The sequence below is a fragment of the Mus caroli genome, unplaced genomic scaffold, assembly GCF_978045245.1.
Source record: "Mus caroli unplaced genomic scaffold, Mus_caroli_1 scaffold_6, whole genome shotgun sequence".
Taxonomy (NCBI): domain Eukaryota; kingdom Metazoa; phylum Chordata; class Mammalia; order Rodentia; family Muridae; genus Mus; species Mus caroli.
Window position 1 is genome coordinate 20,600,014 of NW_028227261.1, and position 20,409 is coordinate 20,620,422.

The window sequence follows — 20,409 nt, forward strand, 5'->3', positions numbered from 1 at the left end:
GGAGGAGACCCTAATCCTGTCTCTCACAGAACACATCACTTCCCATTTTGGGGGGATGTTTCCCATAATGCTCTAGCACTGGCCTCATCTCAGGGGAAGCCCCTTGCTTAGAGTGCCCTGGTCAGGACAGGAGGTCATGGGGAGCCAGCTATAGTAATGGTTGGCAGAGAGGAAGACAAGGGCAGGAGGGGAGTTCGCTCCATAATTGAAATCATAGGTGGGGTTTAAGACCCGCTTTAGCTTTGACTCCTTTTGGGCAAATCTCCATCCCCCAGGCCTTGGATGGGAGGGCGAGGCACAATGCCAGCTCCACCAGACTGGGGGCCTAGGCCCTATCCTGGCTAAACACAGCCTTGAGCACTGTAGGGGTACAGTGGAGCTGAGGTTAAAGTTGCACTGGGTGCCTGGTTCTCAACCGCACTGGCCACCACCAGGGTCCTGAGTCATCTTCCAGGCAGTGATGACCGATCCGTGCCCCTGGCTCCCCCAGGCCCCATGACCCTGGGAGGTTTCTCAGGGCCAGGCCGTCCCAGGCAGGCAGTGCGCTGGAAATCTTAATACTGACCCAATGCAAGCGCAGGAAGTGGGGAGGGCAGGCCTCAGGGGTTCCTAGCTGGGGGGGGGGAGACAGCTGCTGAGTGATGAGCCCCTAGCCAAGCTCCCCCTTTTGGGTCACCTACAGCCTGTGGTCAGCGAAACCAGCTACTCCCCTGCACTCCGGGCCCTCTCTCTGAGTGTCTTCCTCCTCCACATTCCGGAGTCCAGGCCCAGAGAGGAGGACTCGGGCCCTGTAGACCTTACCTCTCTCTAGCTGCCCACTCTTCCCAGATGAGACATTCACCTTCCTGTGCTTCTGTCCCCTTTCCCAGAGGGAGAAACTGAGGCTTATGAATCCTTGACCAGGATTCAGACTCAGCTTCATGGGATCTCAGGCTTGTGCTCGGCCATCTTCCTAGCTGTTTGTCATAATGACTGTGGTCAACAGCTCAGCTAGCATAGCCTGTATCTTCTGGTAATCACAACCAACTCCAGGAATCCTGTTGTCACCTTGAGGTTATAGATGTCGGGTGACACTGAGGCTCGGAGGAGAGGAAGACGAAGATCTGAGGCTGCGGTGAGGGATCTGAGCTGAGGTGAGATCAGCCTGGAAGGATGCACATCACTGACTCCACAGGCTGTGTGGTAGGAGGGACTGTCCTGACCCAGTGCTGTCTGTCTGTGTGCAAAGAAGTCCTCAGGGGCCAACCTAACCATCAGCTTTCTGCCTCAGTGGAGATTCTGCCTGCCCACTTCCTTCCAAAGAGCAGGGTTTGGGGGCACACGCGATGGACCACTCTCCAGAGGTCAGTGGTGGCATGCCTTCCTCCTGGATTAGGTGGGGTAGGGACCAGGTCACGTAGACTCTCATGGGGGCCTTCCATAAGGCATCACCAATCAAACCCATCAATGTTCTCCATCCAGGCATCAGCAATCAACCCTGTCACGATGCACTTGATCTAGGGTTGCTGCTGAGGAGTTCCTGGTTCATCACGTGGCCGTGCTGAGGAGCCACAGAGAAGCCTCATTCAAAGTGGAGCGCAAACAACTTGTAGCAAGCCTGAAAGTCGCTATAATTGCAGACTGTTGACACTGGTCATGTGTACACACCTGTGCCCATGTACAAGCATAGACTCACCTGCATGCTGTTATCTCACCCACTGTGAGGTCGAGGCTAGTGCTGGGACACACACCAGCTCGTGTGATCCAGCTTCCTTTTCTTTATCCTCCCTCAGCCCCAAACCCTAATAATTGCCATTTATTGAGCGCCTACTGTGTGACAGGCCTGCTGATTCATCAATTTGCACCAAGGTTGTAGGGGTAGAGGAGCTGACTTTCCAAACATGGCCAAACCGAATCGATCCTGTCGATTATTAATGTCTGTGGTAGGTGCAGGAAGGGAGTACTGATAAAGGTGCTTCCTGTGTGCCTTCATTTGTGAGGCATATAATATTGCATGCTTTCTATTTAATCATGGGTCATGTAGTAAGTTGCCTCCAGACTTTTGTGGAATAAGACTTTGTGTAACTAAGTAATGACCATTCATTATAAATAAGTATTGAGTGATTGGACATCAGCTATTTCTGTAGGTAAAAAACCAACAGAGGTTATTGCAGATGGAAAGAACCGGGTTCCAGGGCTAGATCGCCGTTAGCCTATAGAATGGTTCTGTATGTGTCAGGAAAGAATGTCTGTTTGAGGGATCGTATCTCAGAGCATAGCCCAGCATGGATTTTAGCCCTTTTTACCTCATTATCCCAGGTGCTCTTGCTTCGTGGATAACTTGAATAACCATACACAGGGTTCAGTGTCCTGCAAAGCCCACAATTAATATCCTCCATGCTAAATTGGGTGCTCATTTTACTGTGTGCAGTACAGGGCCCAACCACCGTCTGGGTATTGGACACCTATTTGCGTTCCAGGATAGCTGGTGCTTGGTCTGAGGTGACATGAGAGGGCAGAAGGAAGACCGGCACTAACAACTCAGCCTGTGTTTGTGCCACACGTGGGCAGGGTCCTTCTGGTGCCATTAGCTGCAGCCAGATTCCGGTGTGGGCCCCAGCTTGTGAATAGTCCTAGTGAAGGGCCTTTGGGGACCGCTGGATTCCACCCAGGCCAAAACCTTGGCCACTGGAGATTTGGGGGCGAGGCCAGCTTGGCACTTGTCCCATAAGCTTCTAACTGCTCCTCTTTCACCAGGACCCCGCTGGGCTCCGGGCTTGCGCATGTGGCTGTTGCTTGGCTGAGCAAGGGGTGCTTGAAAAACACCTCCTGAAAGCAGAGAAAGTGTGAGCCATCAGAGGGGAGGGTGAGGGCGGAAAGCAGGCCTCTGAGGCCGGAGATTTACTGCGTTCATTTGGCTAGAGCCAAGGACATCAGGAGGCCCAGGGTGAATGCCTTCCGGAGGCCAGCTTGCTGTTTCACTGTTCAAAGTCACTGTCAACATGGTGGCACCCTTGGGGCTGCTCTACCTGACACCCTCCTATGGTCAATGAGAAAGCCGAGACCAGAGGTAGAGGCTGCTTGCTGCTGAAACCTGTCTGGTCAGGTCTCTGGGTACTGCATCAGGTTGGATGGGGCTATCTGACTGCTCAGCCAGGCTCCTCTATGGACCACTGCCTCCTGTGTGTTCCTGTGGCTTTTACAGACCTTCGGAATAGTGAGGCTTGGAGAGCCTGGATAGCTTGTTCAGGTTCACGCAGCCCCACAATGGATGAGGACAATGGAGACCCCACAAAGGGACACAGCCTGAAGCTAGGATGCCAGCCAGGTGGTTTTGTGTCTCAGGGCCTCAACTCTCTTGTCTCTAAAGTGAACAAATGACTCCCAGAGTAGTGTGAAACTTGGCACTATGTTGCCCATATTTACACTCAGCCAGGATGAACATCTGGATCTTCTGTCTCAAAAACACCGAAAAAGCAACAATAACAACAAACAAACAAACAAAAAACCCCCAAAAAAACAAAAACCCAAAACAAACAAATAAAAAAAGAACTGGGGGTCGAGGACCTTGCTGTCGAGGGACTCCAGAGTCTACATGGTCTACATGGGGGACCATGTCCGCATGGCACAATGAGGCAGACTGTGCCAACTGTTTTGAGACAGAGTCTCACATTGGTCAAGACAGTCCCTATCAGTTCCACAGTACTTCCTTATCGTGGTTTAACTCGAGTTCCCGGACAGTCGGAGGCCGACATGGTAGCCTGGAAGTCATGAAAAGCTGTGCTAAGCAGAGCATCTCAGCACTTGCTCCTTGGTGGGCTGCCTGTCTTTCCTCTGAGTGAAGGAAACAGCTGATACCATTGCCAGGGTTCCCAGGCCAGGTGCTAAGGGGCAAGAGGCAGAGCCATGGATCCCCACCCTCAAGGGCCGGCCTCTCGTAGGAGGGCTGTTTGACTCGGTTTTTAAAGATAATACAAGAGTGAGGCAGAGCGGTTCAGGCCAGGTGAGCACGGAGGCCTGGGAATTGCCTGGGATAAGGGAAGAACATATCCTCCCCAAGGCTTGAAGGGCGGGATGGAAGCAGCGGGGAGCGCTCCAGCATGGACGGAAGCCCTCATTCCCCTTATCCAAGGGCAGTGGGGGCCAGGAGCAAGTTGCCACATGGAGAATGTGCTGAAGGAGGACCTGGGGGTCCGCCACAGCTGAACAGCTGAGAGGGCCCAGGGGAAGGAGATGCGTGCCAGCAGCAGCCTCCGCGGGGGACCTTGGAGCTCATTTAGGTCCCTCTGGTCTGGTGGCCAAGCTGACCTCCACCCTGGCTTGAGGCCACACTCCTCAGGCCTCGCTGGCTGCAGGAGAGGGGCTCACCCTGCAACAGAAGGAGAAATATTTGCTCAGCTGTAAAGCCCAGCTCGGACCTGATCTTTCACACAAGGGGAGGACACGAGCGAGCCTCCAGTGACACTGTTCACAGAGTTGCCCCCTCCCTCTGTCCCTTCCCCTTTCTGGATGCCCACTCTGAGCCAGTGACTGTGACCCCTCCCCCCACTCCTGTTCCCTCTCTCCCATCAAACACATCCCGTTCTTTCATCTTCTCCCCGAGTGACAAGGACTGGCCTTCATCTTTTATTATTAGAAAAATGTCCAAACTCAGTACAGAAGACACCACCAGGCTTTGGAGACAAAAAGCTTTGAAGTTTGGGCAGCCAGAGTCTAGCCACTGCTGTGTGACCTTGGGCAAGTCACTCTGCGTCTCTGAACCTCTTTGGGACTTTCTCAGAAGTCTGCTCTCAAAGGGCTATCAAGATTTAGTGAGCAAATACTTAGGAAGGTATGTGGGATAGCCTGGCACAGCCCAGGTGCTCAGGACACAGAGTCAGTGATCCTCTGTCTCCAGTGCCCTCAGCATCATTGTAACTTCCTTTAACGCCATGGCACAAGGCAGTCGTGCCTTTACTATGGTCAGACCCTGACCTATGCCCTGTGGTCCTCAATTCCTGCTATCGGCCTGCTGCAGTCCTGTGCTGTCCTTGAAGAAAATAGGGTTAAGTGTTATGACTTTGTATAATCCACAGAGGAGGGGAGACGGTGCTTTCCCTAGAGAATAAGCCTTTCTTCCTGTTCTCTTTAGACACTCAGCAAGCATCCTGAACTCCAGAGGGAGAGGTCCAAGTGATGAGGAACAGAAAGTGATCTCTGAGCGTCAAGTGACAGGACTCCATGCCAAGGACAGACCCTGCTGGGACACTGGGACGCCATCATTATATGCATAGATACATTTCATCTACCTATTTCACTGTGGGCACAGCTCCTGAACGTTTTTGCTGTTCCCAGGTATCCCAGGTGAATGACATCATTTGCAATATTTGGTCTTGGTGCCCAGCTAGTGACAGCTTTTTGGACTCTCTAGTAGAATCCTTTCTAGGTTCTAATGAGATGGCAGGTGGCAAGGGACCTTCAACTTTGAGGTGAGGGCCGGGAGTTAGAACACCAGGATGTGACTACGAAGTCAGAGTGGACCTCAGTCCCATCCCAGAGGTGAAGGAGGGCACAGACTAAGCAGTGACAAAATCAATCAGACATGTGTGTGACCCCTGACCTGGAGATGATGCGGTGGCCACATCCAGGAGATTGGTAAAGGCACTGGGGGGGACTGAGGGTAGGGACACTGTAAGCTGCGCACTGCCCTATGCAGCTCACCTGCTGCCTCGACCCTGTACCACTGCGTCCTTTTATGGGAAGCTGGTAAGAGCAAGCAATGTGCCACCAAGTTCTACGAGCTGTTCTAGAATATTCCATAACTCAAGGAGGGCAGGGGCATCCAGTCTGTACTTGGTTGTGCTTGCTCGTGCAGTGGATCTGTGTAACAGAATGATGCTCTTTGTCCACGGTAGCCAAAGCCAGGGCTGAGGGGCTGGAGTCGAATTCAACTCAACCCGACGGTTTCCCAGGACTCCTGGGGACGGAGAAATGGCCGCTGGTATAGAAACCTCCACAGAGATGGAGCTTACCCAGGTGGTCCTTCAAACTGTCCTGGCCATTAGATGATCCTTCCAGACACCAAAGTGTGGGGCATGGACCATCCATTGTGTGGGGTGGGTTGGAGGAAGTCACAGGAGCTGTGGATAACCCTGGGATTGGATGATGAGAGTGGGTGTTCATTATGATGGGCATCTGCCATGGCCAACTGCTATGCAGAAGCCTGGGAAGTCAGGGCAATAGCCGGGGAAGAGGCACCTGCATGTCTATAGCTGATGTGGAAAGGAGGGGTGAGAAAGGCGACCTCTGAAACCTCATCTGGGGGCTCGCTTTCTGAGCCCCAACAACAGCGAGCTGTGGTCTTCTAAATGCCAGAGGAAAGCACCACATTTAGATTTTGGAGACAGGATTGTGTGGTGTAGCCCAGGCTGACCCCAAATTCCAGATACTTCTGCCTCAGCCTCTGGGGTACTCTGGATCACAAGCATGTGTCCACCCCGTGAGGCAGGAAACATTTTCTACTTAGTGTGTGTCACTCTGTGGAGGTCGCATCTTTGGCACAGAGGTTGCTGGCCAAGAAATTATTGAATTGAATGATATCCCAAAGGGATTTGCTCCCTCCTGGGAAGGTGACAGGGACCAATGGGCTCCTTGCTGTCCAAGGACGTCCCAGGACCTGAGGGATGTGAAGCCACCTTCTATCCCAGCAGATGGTCTTGCTGAACCCCCAAAGAGGCTGCTGGCATTTGAAATGCTTCCTGCATCCTCTTACCAGAGGTCAACAGTACCCCAGTCCCCACCCAGGAGAAAGCAGAAACAGGGAGAGGCAGGGAAGAAGGGTTTCCCGTCTCTGGACTCTGGATATTTTGGGCTATTTTGAAATGCCCTGAAGGCACACACACACACAGAGCCGATTTAAACATACCAGGAAGTGCTCCCGGGTGGAAACAGGAGTGGGAGGCATGCTGGGGCCCTGCTTGCATGGCTGCTCTGTGCCATAATCTGGAACAACTGCCAATTCAGGCCCTTCAATGCCCCACTCAAACACGCTTTCACCGGAAGGGCGTTTGAAGGTCATCTAGCTCACATCTTCTCCCTTCCTCCCAGCAGAATCCACCGAACATCTCTTGGCTATATCCGTACCTTTGCGGTGTCTTTTGGTAGAAGGGAGATAGGAGAAAAAGAAAGGCTTTCAAAGTGAGCTAAATGAAAAATGGGGAGTTCTGCTTCAGGTATGGCTGGATCCAGCAGTTCCGATGTATTGTTAAAGCTGAGTCTCTGAATACCCCCTTAGTTCTCCTGCTTCCACATCAGACTTGCTTTCAGTACCATAAAGAGATAAGACATCTTCCATCAGCCTCAGATGCTCATCAGTCCCTCGGAAGATCTTGGCATGAGTCGTTCTCACTAACCAGTCTTAGCCATACACCCAGTTCTCTTTCTCTCTGACCAGCACATGTACTCTCCTTACATACTACTAGCATGGAGCAGCTCCATAACTATACTCTTCAGTGCTTCACGGTAACGGCAGGGTTTACCCGAATCCTTTATTCCTGTGTCTCTAGCACCTGGTGCAGGTCCACTTAGCAATGCTCAGTAATTGCTCATTGATTATCAGAATTGGCAGGCTAGAATTCTGCAACCAGAAAGTCCACATGGAGTACCAGGCATGTGATGAACGCATTTCATGGACTTCTGTCCTAGATACATTCTTCTGTGTAAAGACACTGAGGTTCTGAAGGGTAACAAAGTTGCATTCAGAAAGGTCACCTGACAACAAGGTGGCTGAGACTTCCTACCTTTTCCTTTGAGGTGGGTGAAGCAAGGAGAGATCAGGGAATAGAATGGAGGGAGGACAGAGGGGGGTGCGGGGGGGAGGAGAAGGAAGAGAGGAGAGGAGGGGAGAGGAGGGGAGGGGAGGGGAGAGGAGGGGAGAGGAGGGGAGAGGAGAGGACAGAGGAGAGGGAGGAAGCATGGAAGGCTCAAATTTCTCTTCTCTTTTAATTATTCTTGGGGCTGGAGAGATTAAGAGGTTAAGAGCACTGGCTGATCTTCCTGAGGTCCTAAGTTCAATTCCCAGCAACCACATGGTGGCTCACAACCATCTGTAATGGGATCTGATGCCCTCTTCTGTCTGAAGACAGTGACAGTGTATTCACATATATAAAATAAATACATCTTCATTTAAAAAAAAGTTATCCTTAACTTGCTTTGTAGCCACAGTCTCCAAAGAATCTGATTCTTTGGAGCATTTTAGCAGAACAGTAGAACAAAGAAGCAAAATGCATAGGTGGGTTTTTAATAGGACCAATGTCATCTGTACTGATACATAGAGAAATAGCTGATAGCGTTTAAATCTGAGGTGCAGTTGAGAAAGGACTTGGTCCTGACAGATGACATGAAGAATGATTCCCCTTAGATGCTGCAGGGAGCTTAGTACTGGCTTTTGATGACAAGACCCAGATTTTTCTTACCTGCACTGGCTTCTTATCTTCTTATTGTTAAATACATACATAATACATACATACATACATGTGTGTGTGCATACATTTTTGTATGTGTGCAATTCCCATAGAGGCCAGCAGAGGGCGCTGGATCCTCTGGAGTTGGTGCTGCAGATGGTTGAGTTGCCCAGCAGAGGTGCTGGGAACCGATCTCGGGGTCTTCTGCATCTACAGCAAGCACTCTTAACCACGGAGCCATCTCCCCAGCCTAGGGTCTCCTTATTTGACTAAGACACTTGCTATTGAGCTTGATGCCAAGCTTCAGAGGTAATGAGAGGAACGTGAGCTGCAGCCGCTGGTGTGTGTGTGGAGGGGGAGCTGCTCCTGGTTGCTCCTCCGAGGTCCCGATTCACACCATAACTGGATTTCCTTTTTCAATGCCAGACGGGTGGTTGTTGAAGGGCTTGCCACAGAAAGTAGGGCAGAGCCCCTGGATGACAAGTACATGTGCAGGAATCTTTAGGAGAGTAATTTTAGGATTCTTGCAGACTTCCCTAAGTCTCATAGGCATGGGTTGAGGAAATGAGCAAGATGGGAAAAGCCACTCAGACCAACTAAAGAGACAGCGCCTGATCTGCACCCGGAGCACAGGATGGGGCCCTGTGCCACGGAATGGACTGGAGAGCTGTAAGCTTATGGGGTGCTGGGTAGAGTTATCAGGATGGTCTCAACTAAGTAGTGGCAGTGGTAACAACAGTGGTCACCCGGGGCCCTCTTATGGACTCTCTAAAGCTCAAACTATCTTTGAGCAATTTGATTATGCCCCCAAACAAAGATAAGCATTTTATTTTAATAGAAATACAATACTAAGCACCAGCAAAGAAACACAAGGTTAGTCAGGTACTACCCAACGAGACAAGCAGCAAGAAATATGGCCAGTGAGAAGAACAGACAAAACCGTCAGGACTGACACAAACCTTAGAGACAAAGACATTCAAAATTGTCACTCAAGGTCTAGAGAGGTGGCTCCAGGTGAAGCGCACTGGCTGCTCTTTCAGAGCATCGGAGTTCAGTTCCCACCACCCACATGGCCATCCCTACAATTGTCTGTAACTCCAGTTCCAGGTAGATGTGGCTCCCCCTTCTGGTCTTCACAGGCACTGCATGAATATGGGACATATACATACACACAGGCAAAAAACAAAACAAAACAAAACAACCCTCATATGCATAAAATAATTAAAAATTTTAAGTTATTATAATTCTACTATATATGTTAGGAAAAAACTAAAGAGGTGTTAAGAAGATGGCTGGGTGGTAAAGTGTTTGCCATGCAAGTATGGGAACCTGAATTTGATCCCTAGCACCTGTGTAAAGAAAAAAAAATCTGGGTGCAGTGGTATGTTCCTGTAATCCCAGCCCTGGGAGTGGGGCAGAGACAGGAGGACCCTTGAGCTTGTTGGCCAGGCAGGAGTATCTGGAGTTCAGGGTGAGCCTTAGACTTTTTCTTAAAGGAGAGAAAGAAAAGAAAAGAGAGAGAGAAAAAGAAAAAGGGAAAAAGATCTCACAAAGGGACTGGAGAGATGGCTCAGCAGTTAAGAGCCCTTGCAGCGCAATAAAGCGGGTATCCCATACACACCAGTCACCCCAGCTGCAAGGGAGAGTGGCGACTGGAGAAGGGCTGGACCTCTAGCTTCCAGCCTAGCGGAGCAAACACAAACTCCAGGTTCAGGGAGAGACTGTGCCTCAAAGGGACAGAGATGTAGCGACAGAAGAGGACATGATGCCCTCTGCTGGTCTCCGCACAGGCTCACGGGTGTGTGACCCCACCCCATTCTTGTTTTTAGAAAGAAGAGACAAATCTTACAAATAACTAGGGCTGGGGAGGACATAATAGTCAAGGAACAGAGAAAAGGGCTCAGCAGATTCTTCAATGGAGACAGCACAGGTGAGAAGCTAGAGGGGCCGTGTTTTTAAGGCTCTGGGAAAGCCAAGGAGTCTATTAGAGATCTATGCCTAGACAGGAAAACAGATTTAAAAAATTAAAGTGAAATACAATTTTTTTCCAATATGAGAAAAAGCCCAAAACCCCTCATTCAGTATGACTGGCTAAAGGGAGTTCTGTAGATAGGAAAATGATAGCATGCGAAATACAACTGTATACAAAAAGTAAAGAACACCGGTGAGAAAACTGGTTAAAAATACAGTATTTCAGTGCTGGAGAGATGCCTGGCGACACTGGCTGTTCTTTCAGAGGATCTGGGTTCCACCCCCAGACCCCACAGGGTGGCTCACAGCCACCCATGACTCCAGTTCCAGGAGATCCAACTCCCTCTTCTGACCTGCACAGGTACCAGACACACACATGATATACACACACACATGCAGCCAAAACCATCATACACATAGTTAAATCTTGAATAATTACAAGAGTTCTATTATTATATAAGTCTCCCTAAAGATAATCTTTCCAGGCACCGTGGCACGTATCTGTAGTCTCAAAACTGGAGGGGGGAGGGGAAGGCGGAGGCAGGGATTCACGATTTCTGAGGCCAGCGTGGGCTACATAGTGAGACACGGTCACTTACCTCCCCCTGCCAACTCTCAGCCCACAAGTGGATTTTAAAGGCCTGACACAGACACAACTTTGTGCTTTGACAAATACATTGATTAGATTTACTTTATCATTCCAGATGTATGCGTGTACTAACACATCACAGTGTACATACACATGCATAATTACGAATACAAGAAAATTCACTGACTTTGATGAAACTGTCAAATTACTTGAAATGGGACAGGTTATCAAAAGTCACTCCAGGAAAGGACGTGACATCACGCCACGTACCTGTAACCCCAGCATCAGGAAGCAGTGGAAGGAGGTGGTGGTGGTGGTGGTGGTGGTAGTGGTGGTGGTGGTGGTGGTGGTGGTGACAGACAGATGGGGGAAGGGAGGAGGGAAGAGGGAGGGAGAGGGAGACAGACATGTAAAGGTTCTATTAAAGAAACTACATGAGAGCTCAAAACCATCTCACAGAGGAAACTTCGAGATTTACTCTTGAATTCTATGAAGTATTTCAGGAAAATAACATCAACTCCATAAAACTCTTCCTGGAAACTGAGGAGGAAACAGTTCTCCCTGACTCCCTCAGTGAACCCAGCATCACCTTTTGATTGTAACCAGAAAACCACACACACACACACGCACACGCACAACACATACACACACACGCACAACACATACACACACACACACAAACACATGCATGCACACAAAATACACACATGCATGTGTGCTTCTCAAACACACAGTGAATAACTCCTGTGACCACAGATGGGAACGTCTCTAACAAAATCTAGCCAAACCAAATCCAAGAGGGTTTAAGAGCCAAGTAGTGTTTAGTGAAGCATGCCAACATAATGGCCCGAGTCCCATCCCTGGAACCACAGAATCTGCCAGCCAGGGCAATGGCTTCTGTTTACATTCCCAGCGCTAGAGAGATGGAGTCAGGAGGATCTATCTCCCAGTCAGGCCAGGCTGATTCATGAGCTCTGGGCTAATGAGAGACCCTGTGTCAAAGAGGATGGGTGGCTTTCCCAAGGAACAACACTTAAGGTGGTCCTCTAACCAACACACACACACACACACACACACACACACACACACACACACACACTTTCACAGATGTGCATGCACACACATATACACACACAAACCCATGCAGACGTGTGCGTATATATGCACACACAAACATTTTTTGAAAGGGTCTGGGACTACTCCATCCAACAAAATAGATTAAGAGTTGTGATCTTAAATAGAGTCCTCATGTGACATTAAAACACTCATGTGGCTTTTGGAAGAAAAACCTAAGGAAGTCGAAGAGGCCAGGCACACTTCACAGAAAAGAGATGTCCGAATAGACAGAAGGGCACATGTAAAGGTCCTGAGGTAGGAACGCATTGGTTAATGTAGACACGATGTAGCTGGAGCGTTGTGAACAAGGAAGTAGGCAGGAGACAGTTCTGGCTGCAACATGGGAAGACAGTTCAACACTGGAAGGGTTTCAGCTTTCACGTGCATGCAGTGGAGCCTGGAGATGAAGCAGGAGCGAGTGGCCTTCTCTGTATGAACAGCTCGTACCTCCTTCTCTGTACACAGGCGCTATGCCTTCTCCACCGGAAGTTGGAAATCAGCGGGCCGCTCCATCCTACTCCAAGGGCCAGTGCCACTCCAAAGACTGGGGCACGGATGGCTTCTCAAAATGCAGCTTGAGGGTGGAGAGTGGGACCGACTTGCTAGAGGGAGATGCTTCAGCTGGGCTGGGAAAGAGTCCTAGTATGTTTTACAGGGATGAGCGATCGAGTAGCGTCTGGAGGCGGGCAGAGGGAATGCTCGCTCGGCACGGCATGGCAGCCGGCCCAGAGAGTGTGACATTTGCATCTCCTTGGCCTTGGCAAACGATGGTGCAGGTTGCACTGACAGTGGACCCCTTTGGCCTTGTTGTGAGTCAGCACAGCTCACAACACCCGCACCAGCTGCTCCATACGTGTTGGTTGAATGAATATCTGAGCAAAGGAAGAAGGAAGTCGTGAAATTGGAACATGTCTGGGGCAAAGGCAAACACAGACCTCTACCTCCTACCCAGCCCTGTGAGACCCAAGCTCCCAGACTCAGGGCACCAGGCTTCAAACCCTGGGCTTGCAAGCTAATAAGGAAGCTGCCTGTTCTGTACCTCAGCTCTACCCTTCGCAAAAGGAGGCACTTCGCATGGTGATTATGGGACCAAATCAGATTCTGCAGTGATGAGCGGTGGATACTCAGTGGGCAGCAAACCCGGGGTTTCTGGGTCCCTCATAGGCGGCTCTCCGCCTGCCTGTTACAACAGCCCTATGAAGTAGGAAGGGTATTATGAACATACCTGGCAGAGAAGAAGCCAAAGCTCAGAGAGGTTCAACAGCTTGCTTGTGGTCACACAGTTTGTAAGAACAGAAACTAGGATTCCAACCAGATTCTGAGCACCTATTCCTTCAGAGTTGTTCTATTGTCTGTGTTTTCTCTCACCGCCCCCTCCAGGCCTCCCCCACCTCCCCGTGTGTGTGTGTTCTCTCATTTCCCTCCGTGTGTGTGTGTGTGTGTGTGTGTGCGCGCAAGCTCGCACACGTCTTTTCCTCAGTCACTCCCAACTTTATATTTCGAGACAGGGTCTCCACACTGAACTTAGAGTTCACTTGTTAGGCCTCAGTGACAGGCCACAGAGCCTAGGGAATCCTCTTGTCCTGGCTTCCTCACTGCTGGGATTATTGCTGCACACAACAGTGTCTGGCTTTTGTACATGGATACTGGGGAATCTGAACTCAGGTCTTCATGCCTGTGGCTGGCACTTTCTCCAGTGAACCCCTTCTCCAGCATTGTTCTGGAGTAATTGGAGACCTGCCAACAGCCTGTGAGGAAAACACACTTTTCCCCTTGGTCCCTTCTATTTTTCTTTTTAAGTCTAGGGTTATACTCAGAAATGGAACTGACACAGTGGGGGCTACTGCTAGAGTGTCCTGCTCCATTGTTTCCTACCTGGGTCTGCAGGCACCTCAAAGGGCAGTAGGAGCTTCCGGTGCCCAATCACATGGCTCCTGAGCTGCACAAAGCCATTTCTACTCAAGTAGAGTTGCTTGGGGTTCCTTGAGGGTCCATAGCTTCAACCCCCAAGAGCTACTTCTACTGGTGTGCCCTGCTTGGTCAGAGAAGAGACCTGGGAAGTGGCTGGAGATGGTGTCTTTGGGCGGGCCCCAGAGCAGCCATAATTGCTGGGCACCAGAGCCCAAGCCGGGTCCTCTGACAGAGACATTTATAGCTGGCCAGGCTGGGCACCATTTAAGTGGTTTTTCTCTCTGGTGTATCCCTTTAATAAGTGAGACAAGCCCTCCAATTACAGCAGGTTCTGGGGCAGCTTGGCCCTCACCGTGAAGTTCTTCAGAGGTCAAGGGGAGGCTACTCTGTTCACTGACCTTGAGGTCTGGACTTTCAATCTCGTGCCTTTAAACTGTAGACTCAGCTATTTGGGCTACCCAGGTCCTTGAAGTCACTCAGGCCAACCGGCTGTGAGCAGTCATCCTGTGGACACAATTCGACTCCAACGGCAGGCTTATGGGGATGAGGGGACTCACTGTCTGCTAAAGTAGCCACAGGCAAACAGTTCTTGAGACATTCTCTCTTCTTGGGGACTGTGGGGTTAATTCCCAGCTGTGAAATTTGCCTCTATCAGCCTCAGACCCTTAAGGCTATTACCTCCTGAAACTTAGCTTCATTTTAGGTTATTATCTCCTGAAACTTAGCTTCATCTTCTGCCTGCCATCTATCTATCCACCCACCCATCCATCCATCCATCCATCCATCCATCCATCCATCCATCCATCCAACCAACCACTTGTCTGTCTGTCCGTCCATCCATCCATCCATCCATCCATCCATCCATCCATCCATCCATCCACCCACCTGTCCGTCTGTCTGTCCACCCATCAATCTATCCATCCATCCATCCATCCATCCATCCATCCATCCATCCATCCATCCAACCACCTGTCTGTCTGTCTGTCTGTCCATCCATTCATCCATCCATCCAACCACCTGTCCATCTGTCTGTCCATCCATTCATCCATCCATCCAACCACCTGTCCATCTGTCTGTCCATCCATCCATCCATCCATCCATCCATCCATCCATCCATCCATCCAATAAATATACTGTCTCAGGCTGAGATTCCACAAAGCAGACTAGCGGTGAGGGTCTGAATGAAATTGTTGGGAAGGTGCCATGGGGAAGAGGAGATAAAGCCAGGGAGGCCATTGTGATAGATAGATGTGCCTCAGAAGGGAGAAATTCAAGGACTGAGGGTGTAGCTTGGTGGTAGAATGCACAAACTCTGGGTTCTCCCTCCAGCACTTCAAAAATAGGTAGTTGGTAAATAGATTATATCTATACCTATACCTATATCATCTATATCTGTATCTATATCTATGTAGATGATAGGCATATATAGAGATGATAAATTATATACAATCATATAGCTGTAGATGTAGATGATGTAGATGTAGATGATGTAGATGATGTAGATGTAGATGATGCAGGTGTAGATGTAGATAATGTAGATGTAGATGATGTAGATGTAGATGTAGATATAGATGTAGATGTAGATGTAGATGTAGATGTAGATATAGATATAGATATAGATATAGATATAGATATAGATAGATATATCTGATAGTCTAGTGGTTTGAATGGAAACAGCCCCCGTACCCCTTTTAGGTTATTAAGAGGAAATGCTTGCCCTTATGAGTTGTCTTGGTCATGGTGCCTCTTCATAGCAATGATAACTAAGATAGATGATAGATAAAATAGATGATAGATAGGTGATAGACAGTGTAGTCTCCCCTCTCCTAGAACCCAGGCTGTGATCTGCTGGCCGGACACAACAAGACAGAAAGATGATAGATGGATGGATAGATAGATAAACAGATAGGTGAATAGATAGATAGATAGATAGATAGATAGATAGATAGATAGATAGATAGATAGATAGATAGACAGGTGAGTCCTAACTCCTGACACCTGTAGATGTGAGTGTATTTAGAAAGCAAGCCTCAGCAAACTTGTCAAGTGAAGGTAAATCACATTAGATAGAGTGAGCCTAACCCAGCCACTTATAAGAAGAGGGAGTTGGGGTTCAGAGGCACACATGGAAGACGGCCATATGAACATGCAGGGAAGCAGGGGACACCATCTGACAACAGAAACAGACTGGATCCACATCAACACAAGCCAGGGATGTCAGCCAGCCACAGAGGCCTATTCCTCCACACCCTCAAGAGGGCCAACCTTGCCGCCATCTTGATTTCCTACTGGCTCCCAGAGACTTCTTGGCTGTTGTTTTGCGAGGCCCTGGTTGATAGTTTGGGTGTGGCAACTTCCCCTGCTGTAAAATGACCTTGAGAACTGTTTTCATGTTACAGAGCTGGGATAGTGATTTACACAGGTCATCTTGTCCCTAAGAGGTGGCCCTGTCTCATGGTGGTGTGTGTGTACATTCATGGTATTTTCATATGGGCTCTGAGGGACTGAACTCCGGTTCTCATGCCTGTGCTGTGCCTGTTACCTGCTGAGTCATCTCCAAGCCCCTGATATATCTTTAAACATCTTTAATTCATCAGTTTAACAGAGCAGCCAGCCTGTGTACCAGCTTGGAAGGAAGAGTGCTGTTCAGACAGATGAGGCTGTGAGTGGCTGAGCCAGCCCCGTCCTTCTGAGATTGGGGGAGGGGGTCCTGAGTTTCTGATTTCAAAGTTTTGGTTATGAAATTTACACCTATTGGAACATTTTTTTTCAAGCTTACATCTTTGTCAAGTAGTTTAGAGGTGTGTGGGACGTGAGATGACAGCCATGTCCCCTGTCTCTGTTTCGGAATCCTTCTTCCAGCCTTTTAACAAAAGGGGGGCATGGCTACTCATTTCCCTTAATGCACCTTCCTTTGCAGGGGTCTCAAGAGAGGCAGTGTTGCCCAGTGACCTGGCTGGAGAGAGTCCCACTCTGGGGACAGCTGGGAACTCTGGGGCACAGGGTCTCTCTGCTGAGCAGAGCTTTGAACCATCCTTAGTAGCTCTGCACCAGCTTGGAAGACTTGGACGACCAGCTGGCTCCTGAGCATGGACTGAGCGGTGCAGGAAGGAGGAAGGGAGAGGAAGGAGAGACTATGAGGTTCAGAACCCGAGCTAGGGAATCGAGTCTGGCTAGCAAGGGAGGCATGAGCCATCTGTGGGTTGGGGCAGGTGGTACCAGGAGGGAGGAGCCCAGGGGCCTCTGCCAGCCTCCCAGGGGGCACACACCCCTTCTTGCTGATGTCCTCATTCCCTTGTTCATTTGAGCATCTTTGAACTTCTGGGTCATCTTTGATGGGGCCACCTGGCCCGCAGGCTCTCAGCACCCCACCCATAGCTCAGCCGCACACGGATAAGGCAAGCATCTACCTGCCTTTCTTCAGAGGTTCTCAGGCACCGGCCTGCGCATCCCCCACTGGATGCTGAGATCCCTTGAAAAGCATCCCACCTGGTGGCCATTCAACTTGGGCGTGTATGGCTCCAGAGACAGGCAACGCACTAAGAAAGTTGGTCCCCTTGAGAGAGTTGTGGTGGGGGTGGGGAGAGGAAGGGGATGACATCTGAGTGGAAAGTCTAGTCAGGTTGAGTTGGAGGAGAAAGAAGGCTCAGTGACTCTCAATTTCCCCCTGTGGCTTCCTTGGCTCAGTGTTTATCAAACTGTACCTCTCAGACTATTAGTGGGCCATGGCATCGAGTTAGTGGGTTTTGACCCCGGTATTATGAAGAGAAAACAGACCAGCTTGGAAGGCCCCAGTGTGGATAACTTGCATCTTGAAAGACGCAGTCTGAGGACAGCTGTGTTGGGCACGGAGAGGTGGCAGGTTCTGTGGGGGCAGGGTCTCCAGCTACGCTGAGGGTGGCCACGAGGAACTCTCAGAAATAAGACTGTCTTCTTGTCCACTCCATCTTAGCGCTCAAGCCCAGGCAGGGGCCCCAGAGGCGGTGGGAACAGGGAGACCCCCTCATCTCTCTCTGGTGCATCCCTTGGGCTGTAAGAGCCCCATAAATCGTCTGTTGGGAGCCAGGGGCATAGAACTTCGTGATTTATGCCCTGCAGGGAACGCCCCTTCAGCCTCCTCGCTGGCTCTGTGGGGCCAAGGCCTGGCAGGCTGGGGGCTCCAGACAGCTCTGTGGTTGCCGTGGTGACAGGTTCAGGCTGGGCCATTCTGCTCCCTCCCTCATACCCCTTCCCTTCTGCTTGCTTTACTGGCTTCCCAGCATCCCTGCTGGGCATCCATCCCCCTCCACAAGTTTAGGGTTTTCTGTGAGGGAGTCCTGGTGGCCCTGTGTGTCCATGACATGAAATGAAATTTCAGGACATGCTCAGGATAGCATGCTGGAGGAAGGCTTGACTTGAGGGTCTTGAGTGGGGTTTGTGTGTTGTTCTGCTTCTGGTTGGCAGTCATAAGGTTAGCATAGTGAGTATGTTCTAAAGAACTGGTGAAATGGGGAAATAGGGCAGTTCTGGGCCCTTCTGTTTTGGCACTTAGATCTCCACAGGTCTCCTCTACCTCCTCTGTGAAGTCACTGAGATCTGAGTTTCCTGCCCTCCCACTGCCTTCAGTGGTATCTTAGAGCGTATAGTAGGTGCTCACTAAGCCGGTAAGATTGCTCAGTCCATAAAGTGCTCACCATGCAAGTGTGAAGACCTGAGTTCGGATCTCCAGTGCTCACTTAAAAATCCAGGTGCAGGGGTTTTAAACCCCAGCACTGGGGAGTTGGGGGTGGGTAGATCCCTGGAACTCCGCCACCAGCCAGTCTAGATGATTTTTGCCAGCTCCAGGTTCAGTGAGAGACTCTGCCGAAAAAAAAACAAAAAACAAAAAACTATGGAGAGTGACTGAGGAAGGAGCTGGCATTGAGCACTGGCCTTCATTCGCATGTGTGCACATGTGCACGTACCTCCATGCTCACACTCATATGTATGTATGTAAATAGGCACACAAGTCAGTGCCATGTAACTGTGCAGAGTCTTAAGAGAGGACACCATGATGGGCCAGAGACAGCCACCATCCCTTGAGTGACAATGTTCAGTTCCCACCCCTTGAGCCAGGATGGGTCTCAAAGCTCAAGGCTCACCATTAAAGGGGTGATCGATGCGACCTCTGTTCTAGGACGCTCGGCCAGCATACGAGCAACTGATGCCCCTGATGGTGCTGTGCTGCAATGACCCTGGCAAGAGGAAGGTGAGGCCTGTGGATGACCCATCCCAGACCAAGGTGAGTGGCAGGGGCCGGGAGGGGTGCGGGTGGGGGTGGGGCAGCAAGCCAGCTCCTGATCTCCCATTGGACAGCAGAGTGCATCCTGATCTCCCATTGGACAGCAGAGTGCATCCTGATCTCCTATTGGACAGCAGAGTGCATCCTGATCTCCCATTGGACAGCAGAGTTCAGGTTCTCCTTTCTCACAGCCTTCGGGATCAGGGCTGGAAGGAACAGAGCCGCCTCCCACCCGTGTCACCCTCCTACACACACGCGCAGCGCAGGACTGCGATGCTGGCAAGGCCTCCGGTTGATGTACTGTAGGCTTTACAAAGCGCTCCGAGGCCAGGCAAGATGGCTCAGCTGGTAAAGATGCTTGCAGAGCAGGACTGGAGTCTGACTTTGATCCCTAGAACTCTTGAAACATGAGAAAAAGTGGTTTCGTCCAAGTCGTTCTCCGACCTCTCCATGTGCGCTACATGCACACATACATTCAAACAATAATAAATAAAACAAAACAGGCCTGGCGCTATTTCCCAGTGGGTAAAGGCACTTGTCTCCCGAAGCTTGTCCTTTGAGCGCCACATGCACACCATGATGGGCCAACCTCACATCCGAATGTAAATAAGCAAACAGATAAACATATTTAAAATAAGGAGCTCTGAGTAGCCCCATAGCAAATCTGAGTACTGGTGGCAGGGAGGGTGGGGGGAAAAGTGGCATTTGCTTGGTGCAGCTGAGCTACAAAGAAACATCTGGAAGTCCAGGAACTTGGTTCCCTGATGACTTCCTCTTCTGTGAGCCCCCAGGGAGGATGGAGAAGCCTCTCTGTGCCTTAGGTTAAGGCATCCCCACCTGTCGGACACCATCAGGACCTTCTATTCCTGTGGGCACATCTCTCACTGTGTTCAGCGAGCAGCAGGAAGAACCAGTGACTCTCCCAAGGTGACAGAGCTCAGGGTGAGAACTAGGGACAGGGACAAATAGCCGAGGTCATATTTAACATATCAAAGCAGGCCTGGCTGCCAGGTCCTCCCTGTATCCCTCACCTGTTACAGTATGGCTGGTATCCGCACCCACTACCCTACACTCCAGTTCAGGGGACGAACTGCCCTTCCCGATATAATCCAACTTGGTCCTATCGACTGCTCTCTCTCTTG